Source organism: Sceloporus undulatus, chromosome 4, assembly GCF_019175285.1.
Source record: "Sceloporus undulatus isolate JIND9_A2432 ecotype Alabama chromosome 4, SceUnd_v1.1, whole genome shotgun sequence".
NCBI classification, from domain to species: Eukaryota; Metazoa; Chordata; class Lepidosauria; order Squamata; family Phrynosomatidae; genus Sceloporus; species Sceloporus undulatus.
The window spans coordinates 64673177-64697117 of NC_056525.1; the positions used below are offsets into that span (position 1 = coordinate 64673177).

The 23941-nt window shown below is 40.3% G+C and overlaps 1 protein-coding gene across 2 annotated transcripts in view; it reads left to right on the forward strand.

Annotated features, from left to right (window-relative positions):
- The window catches only part of ILRUN (inflammation and lipid regulator with UBA-like and NBR1-like domains), a 62799-nt gene that overhangs the window by 1713 nt on the left and 37145 nt on the right, over positions 1-23941 (forward strand). The gene's annotated exons all lie outside the window — the stretch shown is intronic.

The following is a 23941-nucleotide window of genomic DNA, read 5'->3' on the forward strand; positions in this document are numbered from 1 at the left end:
CTCCACATTTGTGGCTTTGACTTTTGCTGATTGGATTATTCACGGATTTTATTAATATGTTCTCCCTAGTACGTAATATCAAGGTCCATCAGTGCAACTCTATGATCAATTTTAACCAAATGTCACACTGAAAGACCTAGAGATTCCCAGAGAGGACACTCCACTGGGCATTAGTAGCTCCTCCAGCTCAATTCTGTGGTCAGTGTCTGCCAGAAGTTGACCATAGCGTTGCCCTGGAAGACCTAGAGATGCCTAGGGAGGTGTTCTCTCAAGTAAAAACATTGTGTTTTTATTATTTGTGTTTTTCCCACATTCACACGGGTCCTGTGCACCTAACTCTAGCTAATGTGAAAGGATGAGTGTATACAGTTGCCCTCCAGTTTTCATGGACGTGGAGTCCATGTCCCTCAGAAATATGTGAGGGGCAAATGGAGGGCGTGCATGCAGTGGCACATTCAGGAGCGCACTGCCATTGGAGCCAATAGGGACTCTAATATTGGGGATTTTTTGTTTTCACGGGAGGGGGGCTTGAACCAATCCCCTGCGAAAACAGAGGGGTGACTGTATATATAAAACACACTGTATATATAGGGAGCATTAATTTCTCCACCCCCCCCCCCCCCCCCTTTCATTAGCAGGGAAGGAGGTGATGCTGTTGTGAAGAAGCTTCCAGGAACCTGGGTCAGGCTTTCAAGGTCGAAAACATACTATAGAAATAATCCATTTTGAGACTTCTTTAAAGGGCTGTGCAGACCGCCCTTGTCTTTGCCAGATCGGGATATGTTGCGGCTCCGATATGGGCTTTCTGCATCGTAAAAAGGATCCAAAATAAGCGGAAAGGGCGCTATAGCTGCTGGCACTGCAGCTTTATGGTACTCTTTTGGCACTGCGTCATCTAAACGCAGCGCAGAGGATTGCCGTGATGCCATACATGGCGTCATGCAGGCCTGGGATGGAGCCGAGGCGTGCATCATGTGGATGCCATGCCCCAGCTCTGCCCCCAGGCCTGCCTTTCCCATCAGTCTGCACAGCCCCTAAGTGCCCTGGCTCAGTGCTAGGGAATCCTGAAAACTATAGTTTTGTAAGACATTTAGCCTACTTTGTCAGAGTGCTCTGGTGCCACAACAAGCTCCAGGTCCCATAGCATTGAGCCATGACAGTTAACATGGGGTCAGACTGGATTATTTCTGCAGTGCGGAGGCAGTCATCCTGAAGTCTGTTCTTCGTGACCATTTCTGTCACCTTGTGACTTTCTTTCTGCTCTTTGCCTAGTCAAACAAAAGTTTTGCATGCATTTTATAAAGATGTCTGCTCAGGTTTTGAAGGGCTGGTTGCTAATATGCAGAGCTGAATACAATTTGATGGTGTCTGTGTAAGCCTCTTCTGTTCAATTTATTTTCCATCTTTACCTCTCTTAGCTATATTCTGTCTTGGCACCTTCTTTTCCCCTTTCTTTGTGTCCCATTTGTTGTTGTTGTTGTTGTTGTTGTTGTGTGCCTTTCTGACTTACAGTAACCCTAAGGTGAGCAAATCATACCGTTTTCTTGGCAAATCATAGGGGTTTCTTGGCAGACCTGAGGCTGGGAGAGTGTAACTTGCCCAAGGTCACCCAGTGGGTTTCATGGCCAATTTGGGAATTGGTCCCTGGTCTCAAGAGTCATAGTCCAATACTCAAACTACTAGTTTGTTGTTGTTGTTGTTGTGTACCTTCAGGTCATTTCTGACTTATGTCAACCCTAAGGCAACCCTATCTTGGGGTTTCCTTGGCAAGTTTCTTCAGAGGAGATTTGCCATTTCCTTCCCCTGAGGCTGAGAGCATGTAACTTGCTCAAGGTCACCCAGTGGGTTTCATGGAAACCCCCAAAAGTGTTAACCAGTTTTCTCAAGCTTTGGCCCATCTCCACAATTAGCTGTAGCTTATACTGTATCTATTTATTTTGAGTGTGTGTAGATATAGATGTTGTTATGGACACTTACCAAAATGTAAACCTCGGAAAGAATATGCATTATCATTGCCATTATTACAACAGGAAACAGGAAGAGCAGGAAAGGTTTTTATATACTGTATTTGTTTTTATTTTATTTGTTTTTAACTTTTGTATGGTTTTTAAATGATTTTATGGTTTTTAATGTGGGGATTTTTAATTTTTATAATAAACATTTTAATTGACTAATTTTTTAAGCTGCCTTGGGTTCCATCTTGGGACAAAGATGGCATATCAATGAAGTAAATAAATGAAAAATATTATTTTATGTCTTTACCAGAAATCTGTTACATAGACCTCTCTTGGCTAGATTATGTGTTAGGAATGTGGCTTATTGCCTTTTACAACCCTGCAGTTGGGAGTGGACACCTGCATGCTCCTTTTGTTTGATATCAGGTTGCAGAATGTGACAAACTTCTTTCCCTCAAACTTTTACGACCAAAACACACCGGAGAAACAAGCCAGTCTGAGACCTCTTTAGCTGCCCTGACCCCATGCTAGGAAATTCTGGGGACTTGTAGTTTTGTGAGACATTTAGCCTTCTTTGTCAGAGAGCTCCTGTGCCACAATAAACTACCATTTCCAGAATTCCTTAGCACTGAGCCAAGGCAGCTAAAGTGGTCTCAAACTGGATTATTTCTGCAATGTCGTTAAAAGTTAAAAGTTGACAGAGACAGAATAACTAATCATCACATCTTGATTTAGTCTGTTTGAGTTGCAAAACATTTGTCATCATCATCATCATTTTTATTATTGGTTTTATAACTGCCCTGTTGGAGAGATAATAACCTCATGTCTCTGGTGAGAGTTTGAAGTTGTGGCATAGTGGTGCCCCTGACTACAGAGTGAATCCATGATGGAAATTTGGCTTGAACCCCACATCCAAGGTAGTGGGATGATGTTAATGTCACAGGTGAAAGAACCAATGTGTGGTCTGAGTGTTGGACTACGACTCTGGAGACTAAAGTTCGTTTCCTGCTTAGTCATGAAACCCCCTGGGTGACAGTGGGCATGTCACACTCTCTCAGCCTCAGTGGCAAACCTCCTCTGAAGAAATCATGCCAAAAAAACCATTATATGTTCCCCTCAGGGTCACCATAAGTAAGAAATGATTTGAAGGCACACCACAACAACAAAGTTTGGGATCATGGCCTAAGCTGTTGCAACCAAACTGCATAGTCAGAAGTTTGGGATCATAACTATCCCAGCTTTTAATTATTACTTGTTTAAAGAGTCTCTAGTCCACTGGTTTGTAAACAAAAGCCTTTAAAAACTGAGAAACTGCTGGTGTGGTGTCAGGGAATGTTTTCTTAGATGGTCTTTCTCATTATTTCCGTACTTCTATTCATTTTGTTTTTCTAGTGAGAGTCTGCCTCATGCACAGTTTCCCCAGGTTCTTTCAAATGTCAACTTGAACAAACATTGGAAATCTGCCAAATATTATTTGTTACTGCTGTGTGCCTTGAAGTCGTTTTTGATTTATGGTGATCCTAAGGCAAACGTATCACAGGGTTTTCTGAGGCTGAGAGTGTGTATTCACTGATGGTTACTCAGTGGATTTCCATATCCATGCGGGGAGTTGAACCTTGGTCTCCAGAGTCATAGTCCAACACTCAAACTACTACAATGCACTGGCTCTGCAAATATTATACACAGAACAAAATTCAAGATATACGCATATACCTGTATAGTTTCTGCATATATGACATTTCTGTAAATTTGGTAAAGCATTTGAGTTCAAACAGCATAGTCAGGGAGATGAAAATGATTTTTTGGAGAAAGTTCAAACATACAGGTTGAGTCTCCCGCCTTACCCGAAATGCTTGGGACCAAAAATGTTTTCAATTATGATTTCCTTTGCATATACTTAATGAGATGCCTTGGAGATGGGGCTCAAGTCTAAACACAAAATTCATTTATGTTTCATATAGACCTTATACATATAGACTGAAGGTAATTCTATATATAATTTTTTTAATAATTTTGTGCTGAAACAAAGTTTGTGCACATTGAACCATCAGAAAACAAAGATGTCACTTTCTCAGCCGCCCTTGAAACAGTTTTGGATTTTGGAAAACCCAGACGTTAGTGGTGCTTGCTTCCAAGTCAACATCAATATTAGCTATTAGCTTGGTGTAAGTTTACTATAGTATGTAATTTGTTTTTACTTTGGTTTTGGAGTCAGTTTTATATTCTGCCTTTTCCTAAGGATCTCACATGTACATGAATTTTCTGTTTTATTCTCACCAGAAATATGAGCTAGATATGATTAGGCTTAAGCTTTCAATTTAGGTCTTACAAAAAGCGCATGTGGTTAAAGGTGAGTGTGGAATGTACCATTTAGACTTCAGCTTATGAAAAACATTCCTTTACATAGAGAGCAATTATGCCAGGAAGAAACCTAGGCTAGAAACCTGACATCTGTTTCTTTATATGGTGTGATTTATTGATATAGAGCAATATACCGCTACATTTCAGAGAATGGTTTACCACTCCATCTACTTTTTATATTAGCTGTTCCATGGTAACTTGTACAAAATCATTCAGTCTTGGCCAAATGGAGATTAGAATCTGTATTTCTTATATTACTCTGTGGCTCTTACTACATTGATTTCCAGATAAAAGCCCATGAATCTAGAGTTATCTACAGATTCCCATCATATGTACCTTAGGTGGTGCATGATGCTTTGCTCCTATGTAATATATTATGACTTGGAGAAACAATATTGTGTGATAAATCACTGCTGTGTTCAAATATGTCTACTTGTAACTTGTGACTACTACTTGGTTCACATTCATAAGGATATCTAGTGTGTGTTCATGTGGGCACAATGTAAGTTTTTCTATCAACTAATCTTTTGTAATTATATAATTGGGTAAGTTTTTAAAATAAATTATAAAAACTGGGATGTACAAAAAAATCTTGGGGGAGATGTACTTTATGAAAGCAGCTGAAATTTGGCTTCTTGTAAATTTCTTTTATTTTGGAATCTGAGAAAGCTTGATTTTTCTGCCTTCGTTTCATACTAGAAACATAGGGAGCTTCCTTACACCAAGCCTGATCTTTGGTCCTTCTGCTCCAGTATTGTTGACTCCGACTGTCAGCAGATGTCCAGGTTTTCAGCAGGTTTTTTAACTAGCTACACCAGAAGATCTTAGGATTGAATCTTGTCCAGGCAAAGCATGTGATCTTGCTGAGCAAAATCACCACAACCATTATATTTCTTACTGATGTGTCTGAACAGTTGTGTGAATGAAATAATGATCTTTCTACAGAACATTATGAAAAACTCAATTCTGACTATTGCTCTTAGTTAAAAACACCATAACCAAACAACCATTTTTGATGTATGGGGGAAGCCTTGTAAATTTAAGGTAAGAGTGCAGCCTTTCAGTTTTGTGTTCTGGGAGGCAGGAAGGAAATGTGGACGTTTAAGGACAATACCTTCAGAATACATCATCTTCAAAGAAATGACTGTTTGTGGAGATGTTCTTAGTGGTTAGGACATATGAAAATCATCATAGAAACCATCAGTTGGATGTGATGTTGTTGTTATTTTGAATCATAGTTACTACCTTGAGTATCAGCAAAAACAGTTATGTGCTCCTCTCCCTGGTTTAACATGTGTAGCCAGTGGTATTTCATTGTCCAGACTTTCATCTCTGTCCTAGGAGTAAAGAAGGGAAGGGATGGTCTTTCATTATTGAAATGTGTGACCTATTCTGTCTGCTGTAATTCGGACATCTACTATGGACCTCCCCCCCCCCCCCTTTTTTTTTTTATGTCCATACACGTGTACGAGGAAGGCATTATAAATTTATTATACAGTTTGTCTAGTAATCAGTGTGCAAGAGATGTTTCTGGAGCTTCAGTTGTTTATAACACTTATTCAAGAAAAAGTACTACCGTAGTCCTGTGTGGATGACAATTGAGGAGACCATGGCTCTGGTTGTTGTTACACTCCACTTCTCATCAACATAAGCCAAAGTGGTCAGTGGCCAGAGATGGTAAAAGTTGTAGTCCTGTGACAGATGGAACACTACAGGTTACCTATTACTGATGCACATGAACAGGTTACTAATTCATTTGACCTTATTTCCTACACTTATGACATCTCCCCCCCCCCCATTTTTGATTTTGTGGGTGTGCCAATGGAGTTGTGTAGTGTAAGTCTGTCCTGTTCTAGGAAAGGGAGTTGGCATGGGAAATGCTGTTGCATGGCACTTCTTCTACATTCAGTGATATGAGGTCCAAATTCACATGAGTTTATCAAAAATGTCTAACCACTGAAACAGATCTGGAACTAGCTACAAATGCATTTATGTTTTTTTAATAAAAAATAGGTTGTTTAAATAAGAAAGAAATGAAATAGTGCAGGAGGGACATTTAACTTATTTGAATCACCACTCTCAGAAAGTTCCAAGGGAAGATCTACACCAATGGGAAGATAGGCGAGGGCTACAAAAACAGGCTTTTGGGGCATACTTTCTCCAACCCTGCTTTTCATTGAAAATTGCTGTGCTAGGCTTTTGCCTTTCCAACTATAAGATTCCACTTGTTTTCAAAATACATGAAATTACTTTTAGTAAAAAAAAAAAGCTTGTGGTCAAAAATTTTTGTTGTAGGAGCTGTATTTCTATTAGCACCAGAAAAAGCTGTTACTGTTCTTTCATAGTAGAAAATGTGGAAATGCATTTCAAATGTGTCCAGTTTTAAAAAAACCTTACTGTAAGCTGGAGGTGAACATTTGAGTGGTATGCTTAAAATACACTTTAATGCTATTTTATCTGAAGTAAGTTCTGCAGTTCATGAAAGACTATGCTTAAATGGTGCTTAGCATGCATTCCATTCTCTTTCCCACCAGATGTTATGTAACCTAGAAAGCCTGATGACTTTGAAAATGTAGCTAACACCTTGCGGTTATGTACTGAGATGAGTGAGCTGTCATGGGCCAATTTATTGTTTAGCACTTTCCTTGTCCTTAAATGTTACATTTGAACAAGTCAGGGCATGTTCTAGTACTTTATTGCTGTGAAATTGCCACTTACAGTACTTGGTTTTGAACTGGCCTAACTGGGTAATGGCTTTATCTCATTCTAAGGAAATAGTCAATGTACAGGTTGCAATTTACATTTTATTGAATGGATACATTTATATTTATATAAAAGTGGATTTTTTTGTGATAGAGCAATCTTACAGTATAGTTTACTTTTTAAAAATACATTAGGCTACAGCAGTGACAAAAAGGGGCATGTACCAACTTTTGGAAACACATTCTTTTCCACAAAATTTGTACTAAATGTTTGAATAGCCTGTTTTATTTCATGAGAAGATCACTTGTTTCTTTCTGCATAAGGGAATGTTTGATGTTATGCCCATTGATTTCAATTGGGGTTACTATTGGTTATAGCCATTTTTTTGTGCTTAGTTTTGGTTAGATAAGCCAAGAGGTGTAGCATTCAATAAATTTTGTAGTCATTTTTCCCAAGGAAAAAAAGTGAGATTTTGAGGAGAATGAACATAAGAACTGTGTGCGTTTCAGATAAAGCCTAAATATATTTACAGCCTTAGCCACATAAATGCGTTATTCATAACTTAACATGTGAAATTGTACTGTTATGTATATATTTGAACTTTATATTTTTAAAAAATTATGAATATACCCTATCCCAAAGTGCATTTTCATGCAGTCAACACTGAACATAAATGGTTTTTTTAGTAGTGCTCTACCATAAACAGTGAAGGTCATCTGTATGTCTCTGTCATGAAGATGGCATCACCCACTAGATGCAAAAAAGTGTCTTGGATGTGAATGCTAAGGGCCTTCATTGTTTATGGGAGTACACTACTCAAATATACATTATCTTCATCATTGATTTAAACATTATATTTATATATGCTGCTTATCTAGTCCTTAAGATAGTGGCTACATGAGAATGCACTTTAGGATGGGATATATTCATATTTTTGCTTGTATAAATGTAAAGGTTTTCTATTTTTTTTAAATGTATTTCTCCCCCCAGAAAAATGTATGTCAGTAGAGGCACTGCCTAAATACCTCAAGGTACCAGTTCCCATCCTTAGCAGGATCAGCCCACTAGTACCTGGATGGGAGACCATCAAATAATACTAGGTGCTACTGTAGGCTCTGTTTCAGAGGAAGCTGACAAAACCACCTCTGAGTGAGTATTCCTTGTTTAAGTAACCCTATGAAATTTATGGGGTCACTATAAGTCGACAGGCAACACACACACACTAGTAGGATTCACAGGAATTATTGTTCTCTAATTTTACTTATTGTCTTATATACAACTACAGGCATGCAATTAACAAAGCCTTTGACAAAGACACCCCTTTTTACAAAGTCTTTACACCCATCCTCCATTCTCTTGCAAAAATCAGCATTGGAAGGATGATGAAGGAGAGCTGGAAAAACATAGATTTCAGTGTAAGATTACAGCAGCATGTCTGCAATAAACCATGCAGTAAAGCTTGCAATGGAAAACAGTGGGGTTCTACTCTAGCCATTTTTATTGTAGCTGTGTGTGCCTCCCTAAGACAGGCAAATTAAAAAGCACCCCTTACTGTGCACTCATGAAGAACAGAACAGGAAAAAAGAGGAAAGCAGATAAGACAGTGGTTGTCAAACAGTGGAACAGGACCCACGGGGTGGATGCACAAGAGTTGGTCAAGTGGGGTGCAAGACATGGAGGCCCTGGTCTCTCCTTATCCTCTTCCCTCTCTCCCCAAACATTTTTAGGTGTAAAATTTACACCTGTGTTGCTAAATATTGAATTTACTTAAATAAAAGTTCTCTAATTTCAACAATGTTATTTCTTTATAAAATGTTAAAATTTGAATATACATGAATGCTTAAATAAAAGTGCGCACTCTAAATAAACAAAATATTTTTACTCATATACTATGTCGAGTGGGGAGTGCACACAATATCCGCATGTAGATATAAAGGGGGGGGGGGTCCCAAGGGTAAAAAGTTTGAGTATCGCTGAGATAAGCCTATCTCACCAGATACCCACAGCATATTAAAGGAGCATGGATCTATATATTTGGCCACCAAAATCAGAAGAAATAATAAGAAAAATGGAGTTTGGTGAAAACAAAAAAACATCCCTGTATACATTTTGGAAGAAGCTTTCAGGTGGTCTCTAGAATGCTTTTTTTTTTTACTCATTCAGAGCTTACCTGGCTTGCTTGTTCCATTTCAGATGTGCATATTGGTAGTTTTGAATAAAAGGTTTGCTAAAACACGATTACCTGCTCTTCTTTTTTATGGTAGGAACCTATGTCTATTTTTGTCATCTTATTTCTGCCACTGGTACCAAATTTTCTGTTAAAGAAGTAATGCCCAGGAACACATCTGCTTTGTTAATTAGATATACCTATATTCATGCTATACAGTTTCTGGCATTTTGAGTGAGTAAAACTTAATCTTTAAAGGCATTTCACTTATTCCAGTGTAGAAAATATTTCAGTTGAATTTTTTCTGTGTCCCGTAAAGTTTCCACTTTGCCCACCGGGAAAAGCATAAATAAAAATTGCATTTCCCCCCTATTTTTAATTTTATTTTTATCTGCATGTCTTCATATCTTACTGTAGTTATAGGTCATCTAAGGTATGTCATAAACCAAGTTGTGATACAATGGATTTGTAACCTGTAGCTCTTATTGATCTTGGCACCTAACACATAAACACTGTAGAGTTCATGGGGTTTTTTGTGGGTTTTTTGGGCTATGTGGCCATGTTCTAGAAGATTTTCTTCCTGACGTTTTGCCAGCATCTGTGGCTGGCATCTTCAGAGAATGCTTGCCTGGAAAAAGTGGGTCTATATCTACTGTGTGAGCCTGGAAATGCAGGAGTGATTTGCTGGTGAAACGTCAGGAAGAAAATCTTCTAGAACATGGCCACATAGCCCCGAAAATCTCACAAAAAACATGGATGCCGGCCATGAAAGCCTTTGACTTCACACTATTGAGTTCCCAAATACAGAAGTGTTATACGTTAAAACAAGGAGAAGGCTTCCTAGAGGGTGGGGAACTTCATTAATAGCATGTGCTGTGGCTTAGGAGGTGCTGTTTCTTGAGAGAAGAAACAACACTCAAACTTTCAACAGAGGTAGCCAAAATCCTCTAACACTTTAAACCAGATCCTGTATGATTTTGGAGCTAAGCAAGATCAGCCCTGGTTAGTATTTGGATGGGAGACCAATGAATAAGAGATGCTCCAGGCTACATTTCAGAGGAAGGAACTGGCAAAAATACCTCTGTGCAGGCATCCTAATTTTGAGCATTTCCCCCTTCCCATTGCATTTTCAGAGCTCATGCAGTTAGTTCAAGATGGCTGCCTGGTCCTCAGGAGGAGATGAGCTGGAATATAGAAAACTGGCACGGGGGAGAAGGGAATGGGAAGGACAATTGCACTAATGTCTTTCATCTTGTCAAAACCTTTGGATTCATTTGAGTATGAAATCATTGTTTAGCATGTCACAGTAAGATCGGCATCCAAAGTTCATATTCAGCAAGACAACAGCCAGACTGGCTTGCTGCCTTGCAGACAGAAAAACTGAAAAAGTGGGGGGCACCATCTAAATGGCTGTTCTAAATTAGAACTGTTTCTGATTTACTATTCAGATACTAATTCTGGATACAGTAAAGATTTCAGCATAAATGTTATGTCAACTCATGAAGCTTTTAATCTATCACTCATAGTTTCAGTTTTTGTGTGTGGAAGGAGGAGGATGTTAAATATGTGCATTTACTTTGTATATTATCTTGTTAGTTGTTAACTCGAGTCAACCCTGACTCATGGTGACCCTGTAGATGAGACATCTCCAGGATCCCCTATCCCCCACTGCTGTGCTTAGTTCTTGCAAATTCATGTCTATGACCACCCTGATGGAATCTGTCCATCTGGCATGAGGTCTTCCTCTCTTTCTACTACCCTCTACCTTTCCTTTCTAATGATCCATGTCTTGTCATTATTATTTTAATAAACACTATACATTCTATTTTAAATATCAAAGGATTGGATGAAGATGGAAAAATCTAGTTCAACCAGTTGTATAAAACTTGGTGTTACTGTGACAGGAATCTTGTCTAACCCTTTACAAAAATGTGAAAATAAATTGAAATAAGATGTGATGGATCAACTGTAAGGAAATGTTTTGCATGAGAACAGAGAAATTAGACTAGTTGTATGAAAGAACATCAAGAAACTAGTGATGGAACTAAAAGTGCTTGTAATGTCTGGGTCGAGAAACAAAAACATGTCTGCAGATTTTCCTAAAGATCATTGATATTAGTTTCACCATATCTGTATGATGTTCAGACTCATGTTGATATTACATATTGTGTTGTTTATCACAAAAATTGGTGAGTAACTCACCTAGTCCAGCCTTGGATTATTCTATAGATTTCTGGTTTTCATTAAAAAGCTATCATACCTTTCTGCCTGAACTTTTAGCCCAGTTTGTGCAATTGTTTGTTTGGTTTGTTTATTTAAAACATTTTTTCTTCTTGCTAGTTTCTAACAGTAAGACACAGCATTCCAAAGCATTCACTGCTTAAAAAGTAGAGAACACTACTTGGAATTGAACTTCAAAATGGACCATAATGTAAAAGGTTTTTTTCAGTACAGTCCTCCCTCCGTTTTTGCGGGGGATCCATTCTGAACCCCTCCACAAAAATGGAGAACCATGCATATTCAAGCCTTATTGGCTTGAATGGAAGTGCACCCCCACAGGGGTGTGCAGGCTTGCACCATGGGCGCCCCCCCCCATTTTAACTCCCTCCATTCTCCCCCTGCGGATGATCAAAGGGTGCGTCTCCCAAATCTGCAAGAACGGAGGGATGACTGTACCAGTGGGCTGTCTTCCCAGTGGCCAATGCCAGTTTGAGGAGAACATAGTGACTACATTACAGTGCACCAGCATCATATGCAGCTTTAACCTTATACAGAAGTCACAGGAGTTATAGTGGTGGGACGCACCTGTGGCACACACGCTGCACCGCATGCGGGAGCACTCCCCCACTAGAATCATAGAGTTGGAAGAGACCGCAAGGGCCATCCAGCCCAACCCCCTGCCATGCAGGAAATCTCAATCAAAGCATACCCGACAGATGGCCATCCAGCCTCTGCTTAAACACCTGCAAGAAAGGGGATCCCACTACACTCCAAGGGAGTTTGTTCCACTGTCGAACAGCCCTTACTGACAGGAAGTTCCTCCTAATGTTGATGTGGAATCTCTTTTCCTGTAACTTGCATCCATTGCTCCGGGTCCTAGTCTCTGGAGCAGCAGAAAACAAGCTTGCTCCCTCTTCAATATGACATCCCTTCAAATATTTAAACAGGGCTATCATATCACCTCTTAACCTTCTCTTCTCCAGGCTAAACACCCCCAACTCCCTAAGGCATTCCTCATAGGACATGGTTTCCAGATCCTTCACCATTTTAGTCGCCCTTCTTTGGACATGCTCCAGTTTCACAACATCCTTTTAAAATTGTGGTGCTCAGAACTGGACACAGTATTCCAGGTGGGGCCTGACCAGAGCAGAATAGAGTGGGACTATTACTTCCTTTGATCTAGACACTATACTTCTATTGATGCAGCCTAAAATCACATTGGCCTTTTTAGCTGCTGCATTGCACTATTGACTCATGTTCAATTTGTGGTCCACTTGGACTCCCAGATCCCTTTCACACGTAGTTTCATTCAGCCAGGTGTCACCCATCCTATCTGTTCATTTCATTTTTCCGTCCTAAGTGCAGTACCTTACATTTCTCTGTTGAAATTCATTGAGTGTACACGGTTTTCCCCTACGCAGGGTGGGTGGGTCCGGGACGGTTCCCCTGTGTATGGGGAGGGCCCACTGTACTTACTGAAGACTGCAACATCAGCCCCATATGCATTATGCTGTGTAGTCTATCCTGGATAATGTCTTGGATAATGACTACATGCTTTCTCTGTCCAAGAGTAGTTGCAGATTGCACATTGGCCTTAGTTGGTAGAAGATGTTCTATGTCACTGAGCAAATTGCATCTCTAGTGACAGAAGCATATCAGTGTGCATCCCTAAACAACAGGAAAATAACCTCTAGCCACTTCCAGAGTAAGTTGAGTATCTCTTCTTCAGGCAAATGAATTAACCATCAGCAATATCTATTTTGTTACATCGGTGAGTTTCAGCATTTTGGTCCTTATCCTGACCATTACAGCCTCCAGCTACTTTCCTTGACTCACCTGAATACTATCTAACACAGAGATAGAATAGAATGTCCTTTGCATATTGACAAAAATATTAGGATGACCTTATTTGCTAGCTTCATATAGAATTTATATAATAGATTTTAAAAGGGCTAGGGAACAAAATGAAACATTGTAGAACTTTATGGTGTAGGTGGCAACAGAGTCAAGCAGAAATACCGCCTTCTGGAAGTAACAACTGAATCACCAAATCTTCTCCAAAAGGGTAGCACACACTGAAACCATTAGATCTAGGAATATTAGCAGAATTGCATTAGTTTGGATAATCTGCTTTGTGATAGTTCTCATATTAAATATTCTTCTGATTTTTAAAGCTTAGTGAGTTAATGGTGGGCCTTGATAATTGTTAAGTCCAAAATGTATCTTTTTATATATTACATTTATACCCCACCTTTCTCTTTGCACAAGTCCAAAACCTGAGATACATACAAACAAATTCCATGGTTTCACAAAGTTATACAGACAGCCTTTCCCTTACGCGGGTACAAAATATGGCAGACAGATTGGTCACCGGTGCATCTAGGTTTGACCATATAACACCTATCTTGAGAGATCTTCATTGGCTTCTTATTCGCTTCCGGGCACAGTACAAAGGAGTTGGTTATCACCTATAAAGCCCTACATGGCTTGGGCCCGAGTTACTTGTGGGACCGCATCTCCCCGTATGATCCGCCCTGCACACTCAGAACATCTGGTAAGAACTTATTGGAAACAGTATCTTCCAAATATGTTTCCTCATCCCAAAAGGCCTTTACTATAATGGCCCCGCGGATCTGGAATAGCCTACCTGAGGAGCTCCGTCTCATGACCCCCTTGGAAACATTTATATTCTGCCTTGTCCCTGGATGCTGGATGGTTGATGGATTTTTGTACTGTTGTGTTGATGAGTGTTGATGTAATATTTTTTATGTTTTTATAAGAGTGTTATATGTATTGATTTTAATAGTCTGTAACCCCGCTTCGATCCACTGGGAGAGGTGGGGAAACACAAATAAATTGTATTATTATTATTATTATTATTATTATTAACAAGTTCAATTTCTGGACACCACATTACAGCTACAAAATGTACTAAGTATGTATGTACTAATGTACAAAATGTACTAAGCACCACACCATATCACAAACCCACAGACTGCTACACGTACTTACATGCCTCCAGTTTCCACCCTGAACACACCACCAGATCCATAGTCTATATCCAAGCCCCCCCTATACAATCACATCTGTTCAGTTCCACAAGACAGGGATGCCAAACTCTAGGAATTACAACAAGCATTCCTCAAACTGCAGTATCCACCACATGAAGTAAAGAAACAAATAAGCAAGGCAAGACTTGTACCCAGGACTGATCTATTACAGAACAGATTGAAGAGAGAAAATGACAGAACCCCACTAGGTCCCCAACTGGGACCTTTCAAGCACATCATCAATGAATTCTGGACAATAATGCCACTCTTTCAAGGGCTCTTGGGGGCAAACTTTTACTTGCCTACAGACAGCATCCAAACCACTAACCTGTACTCACCCACAGGAAGATACCTGACACAGGTGGGGACATGGGTACTAAGCCTTGCCACAAACCAAGAAAAACTGAAGAAGATACATAACTGTTTTTAAAAAACAAAACAAAACCAAATTTGAATTAGGAACATTTATACCCTTTATGCCTTTGCTCCCCTTCCCCAAGAATAATGGGGGGGGGGGGGACATCCAGCCACAATATTTTTAATTTTTCTTCTCCCCCATGTTTTAAGAGTCTGGTGCAGTCCATGGTGGGTCATGTGAGTTAAGTCGGCCTCATATCCCAGATTTGCCAGTCTCCTTCTGGTTAAACTATAACAGCTGCATAAAATTTTATCCAAGCAATTATGGTTTTATACTGACACCTCCCAATTTCACTCTGTACTGTTCACCCTCCTCTCACAATACCACCAAAGTGAATCTTTTCATATCTTTGTCATTTTTGTAGACCCACATATCACTTCTTTTACACTTTAGCATTCTGAAAGCCATCAAATGCATCTTCTTGTTTGTGGCAGGGGGTATATTGCTGATGCTCCCACTAGTATTCCTGAAGGGAAACAGGCTGTGTTCCATTGACTTGTAAAGGTGAAGCATTGACCATTTCCCAGTGATGTTGGGAGGCTTTGAAGGAATATAGGCCTTCCCATCTATAACCACCAAAAGAGTAGTCTTAGAATGAGTCACTAGGTTTTTGCTATCTCCTTCTAAGACACTCTGATATCGTCTTTTAAGACACCTCATAGATATACTACTTGTTTCAATATTTTATTTGTAACAGTGTGCAAGAGACTACAGAAGTTTGGGGTGTTCATTTAATTTCAACTTAATGGTTTTATTATAATGTAGAAACATGTATATGAAGGTGGTGGAGTAAAGCATTTCCAAAAACCCCCACATCAGGGCCCCCAAAGATGCACAATTGCATCTTACATTGTTGTTGTTCTGTGCCTTTAAGTAGTTTCTGACTTATGGCAACCCTAAGGCAAACCTATCATGGGGTTTTCTTGGCAAGTTTCTTCATAGCGGGTTTACCTTTGCCCTCCTTTGAGGCTGAGAGAGTGCGACTTGCCCAACGTCACCCAGTGGGTTTCCATGGCTAAGCCAGGTTATGAACCCTGCTCTCCAGAGTTCTAGTCCAATGCTCAAACCGCTATGCCATCCTGGCTCTTTTTTACACTGGTTTAAATTAATCAGATTAGTTTTATTATATGCAATCCTTTCATCATTAGGTAGAAGATAGGAAATAAATAAATATTTTAGTAAAATTAACAGATAAAGAAATAGCAGCCTTCATTATTTTTTCTCAGAGGCATTCATTTTCTCTGCACTCAAGCCCCAGGAGCATACCTCCTAAGGCTGCATCCACACTGGAGAAATAACCTGGTTTGGCACTGCTCCAGGCCCCACAACAAACTCCAACTCCTAGAATTCCGTAGCCTTGAGCCAGGGCAGTTGAAGCGGTGACAAACCGGGTTATTTCTCCAGTGTGGATGCAGCCAAAGACAACCAAATTGAAACTGTATCATTTCTCAACATGTTCTGCTGAGGCTCATCCATAGATCAATGGAACTTCGGCCTGTTACAGACTGCCAAAATAAAGCTGCTTCGGGTCTCTTTGGAGGTATGCTATTTAAATGATGCATGCATCCTAAGAATCCGGAAGCTGCACCAAAAGCTGCACTCCGGTGCTTAGGAATGGAGTGTGGCTTTGGCGCGACCTCTGGACTCTTAGGACTCATGCATCATTTAAATAGCATACCTCCAAAGAGACCCGAAGCAGCTTTATTTTGGCAGTCTGTAACAGGCCTTCCTTCTGATCTTTGGTCCAGTACTTGGCCTGAATGTTCTAGGGGCTTGTCTGCAGTGAACCCTGGGCAGAAACCCCTTTTCTTCCATGGGTGAGTTTGGCAGGAAAGGTGTTTTGCCTATCACAGCACTGCTGCAGGATAGAAAGTCCCCTGTGAGCTCTGACCAGACTGAAAATGGAATTCCTAGGCTTGCTTCTTCCCTATGGAGGTCATGGGTCACCCTTTTGATATGCAGGGTTGAGAATGATTTACCTTCATTGAGCATTGGGTATCAAATGGTATAAACAAATCTGGTTCCTGAGGACAATCATGTTTGGCCTCCAGCATGGAGTTGTGACTTGTGTGGGAGACTACATATGGAATACAACAGGAGATAGAACTCCAGGGTCACTATTCCGTGAGTGAAATGATGTGTGCCTTGCAGTTGCCAGTTGTAATTTCTTAGAAATAACCAACTAAGCAGTAAGATAAAGCAATTGTTTGTACATATTGCATGACATTTATTTGTAACACTGAGGTAGTAAATGTCAGAGCATCCTACAGAGAGTAAAAAATGTGTTAAATGTGAAGTTGCGCATTGATTGTAAATGAGGATTTAAAACTGTCTTGTGCTCTAGAAACAATGTTGAAAGCACTCAGTCTGCCTGCTGAAGTAAGATTATTTCGGTAGGAGTAGGGAAGGGACTAAGTCCAGGTGCATATCAAGGTTGGAAAGCTTCTACCTGCCCTTATCTCTTGTTTCTGTTACTTGGTGATTTGTGTGAGCCCCAGAAACAAATCAGGGATATGGTGGGATTTCAGGTTCAGGTGGAATGACAATTAATAGTTAAATAAACCAGAATATGTAAGCAAACAAACAACCAGGTATTTGTTTGGTTTGGTTGAACATTAAGTGACAGCAGCCAGGGACATATTCAGACATTCAAATAAACCACAGTTTTGTTAACCGCATCCTTGTTTTGTATCACAAATGTGGCCACTGTCTCCATTAGTGAATTTTTCATTTTGAGATTTTTCTGTATTCCTATGGAAAGCAGAAATTACTTTTTTAAAAAATTAAAGGTCAGCAACTACAGCATGTGCGAGGGGGGGCATTTTTATGTCTCTTGGGACCACATGAACTACAACATAATAAGTGTCCAGAAGTCTACTTCTTGTTCTCAAAAATTGGTATTTTTGATGTTAGACAGTATAAGAAAGCTTTGCAAGCTATTTAAAAGGTAGATTGTTGCACTCAGAGGCTTCCAGGTGCAGCAGTTTATCCACTTTTCTGTCCAGGAAAAGGTTGGTCTGAGGATTCTGGAGGTGTTCAGGGGCACAAAAACATCCTTGGGGGAGCTACATGTTACCCCAGGAATATGTTTTGCTTTTATATGAAAACTGAGGTATGTGAGAAGCTTGATACTACATGCTGTGGTGTGCACTGAGCTACATACACCAGCCTGAATCCTGTTGGTGGATTATGTTTGCCTAGCCCCTTCTTAAACCAACAGAGTACTTTGAAAAATGTTGTGGAAGGATGACACTGGTCTTTGCCCCTAGGTCCCTCCTCCTCCTACTTTGATTGGCTGTGGGGATGGATCCGAGAGTTGTCTGGCTGCCCTACTGCACTTGGGAATGAAAGAACAGCCTCCCCACTTGTTTGGGGAATGATGGGTGCTGCTGAATCATGAGTGCTGAAAGACAGCTGATAAGCTCCCAGTCAGTGGCTAGAGGAGATTGCTTGCATTTAGGAGATAAAACAGAGGTGCTCCTGATCAGTTGCAAGGCATATCAGGGAATAGGGACTCTGCCTGTGCAGGATCGGGTTACATTCCGCCTGAAATCTCAGGCTCGCAGCTTGGGTGTGTTCGTGGACTCAGTTCTGAGCCTGGATGCCTAGGTTTCAGCAATGGCCAGGAGTGCATTTGTACAGTTGAAACTAATGTGCCAGCTGCACCCATTCCTTGAGACATCAGATCTGGCTACTGTGACACATGCCTTGATTACATCCCATTTGGACTACTGTAACGCACTCTACATGGGGTTGCCATTGGAAAATGTTCAGAAACTTTAGAGGGTTCAAAATGCAACCTGGGGTCAGTTATAGGAAGCATGTAACTCTTTTGTTGAAATAGCTTCACTGGCTACCAATTAGCTTCCAGGCACAATTCAAAGTGCTGGTCATGACCTATAAAGCCCTTCATGGCTTAGGTCCAGAGTATTTGAGAGACCGTATCTCCCCATACGAACCAGCCAGAGCCCTTCAGGAGAAGGCTTTCTCTTGGTCCCACCATGATCACAAGCTCACTTGATGAGGACACGAGAGAGAGCCTTCTCGATGGTTGCTCCCACCCTTTGGAACACCCTTTGACAGTAGCTTAGGCTGACTCCCTCCCTACTGGCCTTTTTCTGCAAGTAAAAATGTTTTTGTTCAGGCAAAAGCATGACAGGGTGGCTTTTATATGGGGTAGTGTCTTAGGTTATGTATTTTAACTAGGTTATTTTCATTGTTTTTTAAAATTGTTTTAAAGTGTTTTTATCTTGTGAGCTGCCGTGGGTCTTTTTTGTGATAAAAGCGGCATGAAAATGAAATAAATAAATAAATAAGAGCCTCTTTGCACAGCGAGGGGATGAGAGCAGCTAGGTTCCCAAATATCAGCATAGATCCACTGACAGAGATTTCCTCTCCACCAGCAATCTTTTGGATCTCTCCCTAAATGCACTCATATATAATTTTAAGCATCTGACCTCAGAATTCATACCTCATACCGGGGCTGAACAGATGGGAAGATGAATCTTTATAGATGTATTTCACAGGGAGACAAAAGGAAAGTAGCACTGATACTTGAGTATAAGTTCCATCCTCATCCATCCAGCCTTTAGGGTGAGCACCAACCATTATGCTCCCTGGGATTTTGTAAGTTCTTTGGCATCATTTCCCTTGCTTAGTCTTTTTCATCCTTTGATGCAATCCCTAAGTTTTACCCTCACTTACCCATGGGTCATATCAAAATGCATAATTTTGGCCCCCAAACCTGCTCTCAAATGATACATGAGTTGATCTACGCACAAGTATATATGGTACATATATGTGTTTTGTGTATGTATTTGATCTTTTTCATAGCCAGTCATAATGGAATCATTGCTCTTAATTCATGTTTCACCATTAACATGTCTAGTTCTGTCACTGGGAGGTGAGAGATGTTATTACTATTCCCCAGGGTTTGATATACAAAGATTCCACTGTGCTTTTAGGCAGTCTAATGAAATAGCATGCAATCTTGATGAGTATTTACACCGATATTTAATTTGACTTTTAAAAAGATAAAGACGAAACCAGCTGCTTAATATATTGCTTGTTATTTAATCATACTGTGTCTTCAAATGTACCCAAATCTCTTGCAAATTCCCACTGTTCAGTGTGTGGGCGTCTCCTTTGAACTATTCTGTGGCAAAGAGCATTTGCTCAGTTGAACTTCAGTCCAACATTTGCTTTGTCATCCTGACTTTGCTGGTATCGCCTCCCCCCCCCCCTTTTTTTTTCCACGGTAGTCTGATAGTTCCATTTTTGTTGTGAATTCTCTAGAATTTGTATTTAATTTCTTATGGGGGAATTCAGGAGTGAAATAATGTTGTATACTTATTAGGTCTTTAGGAAACCTCTATAGAAAGAAGTTTAAAATTAAGAAAATGTGGGAGCAAGTTTGCTTTTCAGCTTGCCTTCAGTTGGACTTTAACTGGAACAGACACTGAAACCATTCCAAGTGAAAAAGCTGTGTGATGAAATATGACACATGGAGGGGAAGAAAATTGGCACTGAGCCCTGATGCACAAATAGCCCTTTCCCCTTTGAAGCATATTTGCAGGATGGAAAATAAAAACACAACTGTTGTGTTTTTTTCTTAATAACTTTTTTGCAGTTATTTTCCCCATAGATATTGTGCAGTTGTCATCAGTACATTTAGATATTTTGTTAATATTTATGCACCATGTGGATAGTATCATGCATCTGAGGACTTCCATATTTTAATATGCTGTAGGAAAGTGGTGGAGGGTTGGTTGTGGGGATGTGTTGCACAATAATTGTATGGCTGTTTTTTTAAACACTTGTCACTTTTGTCTTTGATCAGAAATTAAGGGAATATTTTTCACTGAAACAGATTATAATAGAAACTGACTGATTTGAACAGGAAAATTTTATTACTTCACCACTGGATTTTGTCATTTTGTATGTTTGTTAATCTATTTATCTCACTCTTACAGTCTGCCTGTGCCATCCATGGGCTTGCCATCCACGGATTTGAGCTCATGCAGACTGCAAGCTTGGTGGACAAAATGGTGTGGGTGCTGCAGGCGCATGCATTCCGCCATAAGAATCCATAAGATTCCAGCATAGGCGATTTTTCCCATATGCGGGGGGGGGGGGTCCAGAATGGATCCCCCATGAATAGTGAGGGCCCACTGTAGTTTGCCCAGTCTTCTTTGATAGAAGAAGTAACAAGTAGCTAGTGACATAGAGCTTTGGCTCCATATATTGGCTAATGTGACATGTGCCTTTCCTATAATATTTGACTGAACTGATAAGTTTTATATACTGTCTTCTCTTTGTCTGGAAAATATATGCTGCTATGCAAAACTTACATTATGTTCTAATTGCCATGCTACCTAAAACTGTGATGATTTGGCTATTGTTGATTAATAAATAATAAATAATAATAAACTGTTTGTTTATAGCCCGCTTTTCCTTGGCAGATCAAAGCGGGTTACACAGAAGTACACAGATGTACACTTTACAAACAGTAATCACATAAACATCCAAATCAATATATAAACTATTAAAAACAATGTTAAAATTACAAGATTAAAACCACACAATAACTAGCTTAAAGTGCTGGTGCAACGGGGAGAGAGCAGATATTACAGCTGTGGGCGGGGCCGCCGTGCTGGGCTGCATCCTGCTATCAGACTTCCTCCAAATTAGCAACACGTGGGAACAAAACAGATACACACGTGTGCCAGAAAAACCAAACTCAACTTTAATTAGGACTTGCCAACCGTTTAGGGACAGACCAACTACACAAAGTCTCTAAGCCACCACCCAAAAAATAGACACCCAATGTCCTCCAAACTTATCTCTTCCCTCTTCACGGCGAGGAAGCCTTTGCTTGAACCGGAACGTCCCTGCGATACTTCTCGAGGGGTTCCGTCTCAGACTTTTCTTTATTGGGAGGTAGGGGCCCGACTTCCCACCACTCTCCCCTTGGATCCCACCACTCGTCCTCCAAATTGGGCCTATGGTGGGAGGTCCACAGGTCCTCGTCCGGGAAAGGAAAGTCACCCTCTTCTCTAGGGTCTCGGAGACGCACCTCTTCGTGGGGGCCTTGCCGCTGTCTGCCCCCTCTCCTCCTTAAATATACCGGCGTCCCATTTCTCCCTGGACTCCGCTGTATCTGTCCTTTTCCTTGCTCGGCCGCTACTTCCTGTTCAGATCTTCCGCGTCCTCTCCTCCCCATTCGCCCTGGCCCTGCCTCTTTTAAGCTGCTCGCGCCAAACTCCGCCCCCTCACTCTCCTCCAACTCCTCTTTCTTTCTGAGCTCAATTACTCCTCCTCCCACCTGGTCCTCCTCAGCCCCTTCATCCCTTCCTGTCCCACTACAACAGCATCTGGGGGAAAGCCTGTTGGAAGAGGAAGGTTTTTAACCTCTTCCTAAATAAGTCAAGGGAGGTAGCTGACTATGCACAATTGATATATTATCTCAAAATTGAAAAGATCTGTACAGAAGACCTGTTGTGTGAGCTTTCTCAAATGGAAAAGGCTACACCACATGAATATTCTGTTTACAAAGCAAACATGGGCACCCATGGCTCACTAGCACTTCTTATGGATAGCTGCAGAGGAGAGTTATTAGAATGCCAAAAATAGGATATTGGTCATTTTGGAAAAGTACAAAATATCTAGTGTCATGTATATTTCATATATTTGGGGGTACTGCGTTTTCTGGAAGAAATAGGATCCATAAGCACAGTCCAGCAAATGACGCTACATTGTTTTTTTGTAAAATTGGGGTACCGTTGTGTTCCTTTTACCTTTTATCAGTTATAAACAATCTTCATGGAATAGAAAGTATTTTGGGCTCCATCATGGACAAATGCTGACGTAGAAAAATTCTATACTATTCTGTTATGGGGAATGCAGGGCCTATATGGATGCTCCCTGTTCAGCTCTGTCTGGTCAAGGAACATGAGCTCTCATTTCACACTCCTTGACCAATGTCTGAATGGTGAATTGATACACCCATTTCCTGTAGAATGCGTTCCCATTCTGCAGAGTGGTGAGGAAAAGAGGGTTTTGTTTATACAGTGTGCCCATGTCATACGCAGGCGCAGTATATGCAGCTTTCAGCATATACTGACAGCCGACCCAGAAGTATAGAGCGAGCATACCGGTAGAAATAAAGGGGTGTGCGCCCATGGCGTGCGCCCTGTGCTGCACCGTGGGAACGAGCCCCATTATTTTCAGTGGGGCTCAACCTTACATGGAATTTCCCTTACGGATCACCCATGTAAGGGAAGGGCCCACTGTTATTGCTATTGGTTGCTGATTGTGAAGTCAAAGGCTTTCATGGCTGGCTTCCATGGTTTTTTGTGGGTTTTTTGGGCTATGTGGCCATGTTCTAGAACAGTTTCTTCAGGAAGAAACTCTTCTAGAACATGGCCACATAGCCCGAATAACCCACAAAAAACATGGTTGCTGATTGGTTTGTAACAGCTCTCAGTTTTCACTTCTTATCTAAAAAATATCCTGTTTGCAATATCTCAGCTTATAGCCAGTCCATTTCTAATATCATCTATATTATTATTTTCTTTAGTGGACTGCATTTCTTTACTCATTACACAAGTTACAACAATGTGTAATGTCTGATGTCCTTTTAATATAATTTTTGTAGCTAGTAATTGCTCTTGTTTCTTTCTTTTAAATTTAAGTGTGTACAGCAAAATGGTTTTCCTTCTTCATTGTGTTTAAAATTTGAGACATTTCAAATACATTTTATACATTTCAAATGTCTTAATCCAGGACTTCATTTAATGTTCCTTAATCCTTAAAATTTTATGCTAATGCACTGTAACAGAACATGTCCATTTCATAGGTTGCTCTCTATGTGTATTAGTCAGACATACAGTTGGCTCTCCATATCCATATATTTTTTATCCACAGATTCAACCATCCACAGCTTGAAAATATTTTAAAAATAGATAAATTCCAAATAACAAACGTTGGTTTTGCCATTTTGTATATGGGACACTATTTTACTATGCCACTGTATTTAATGGGACTTGAGCATCCATGGATTTTGGAA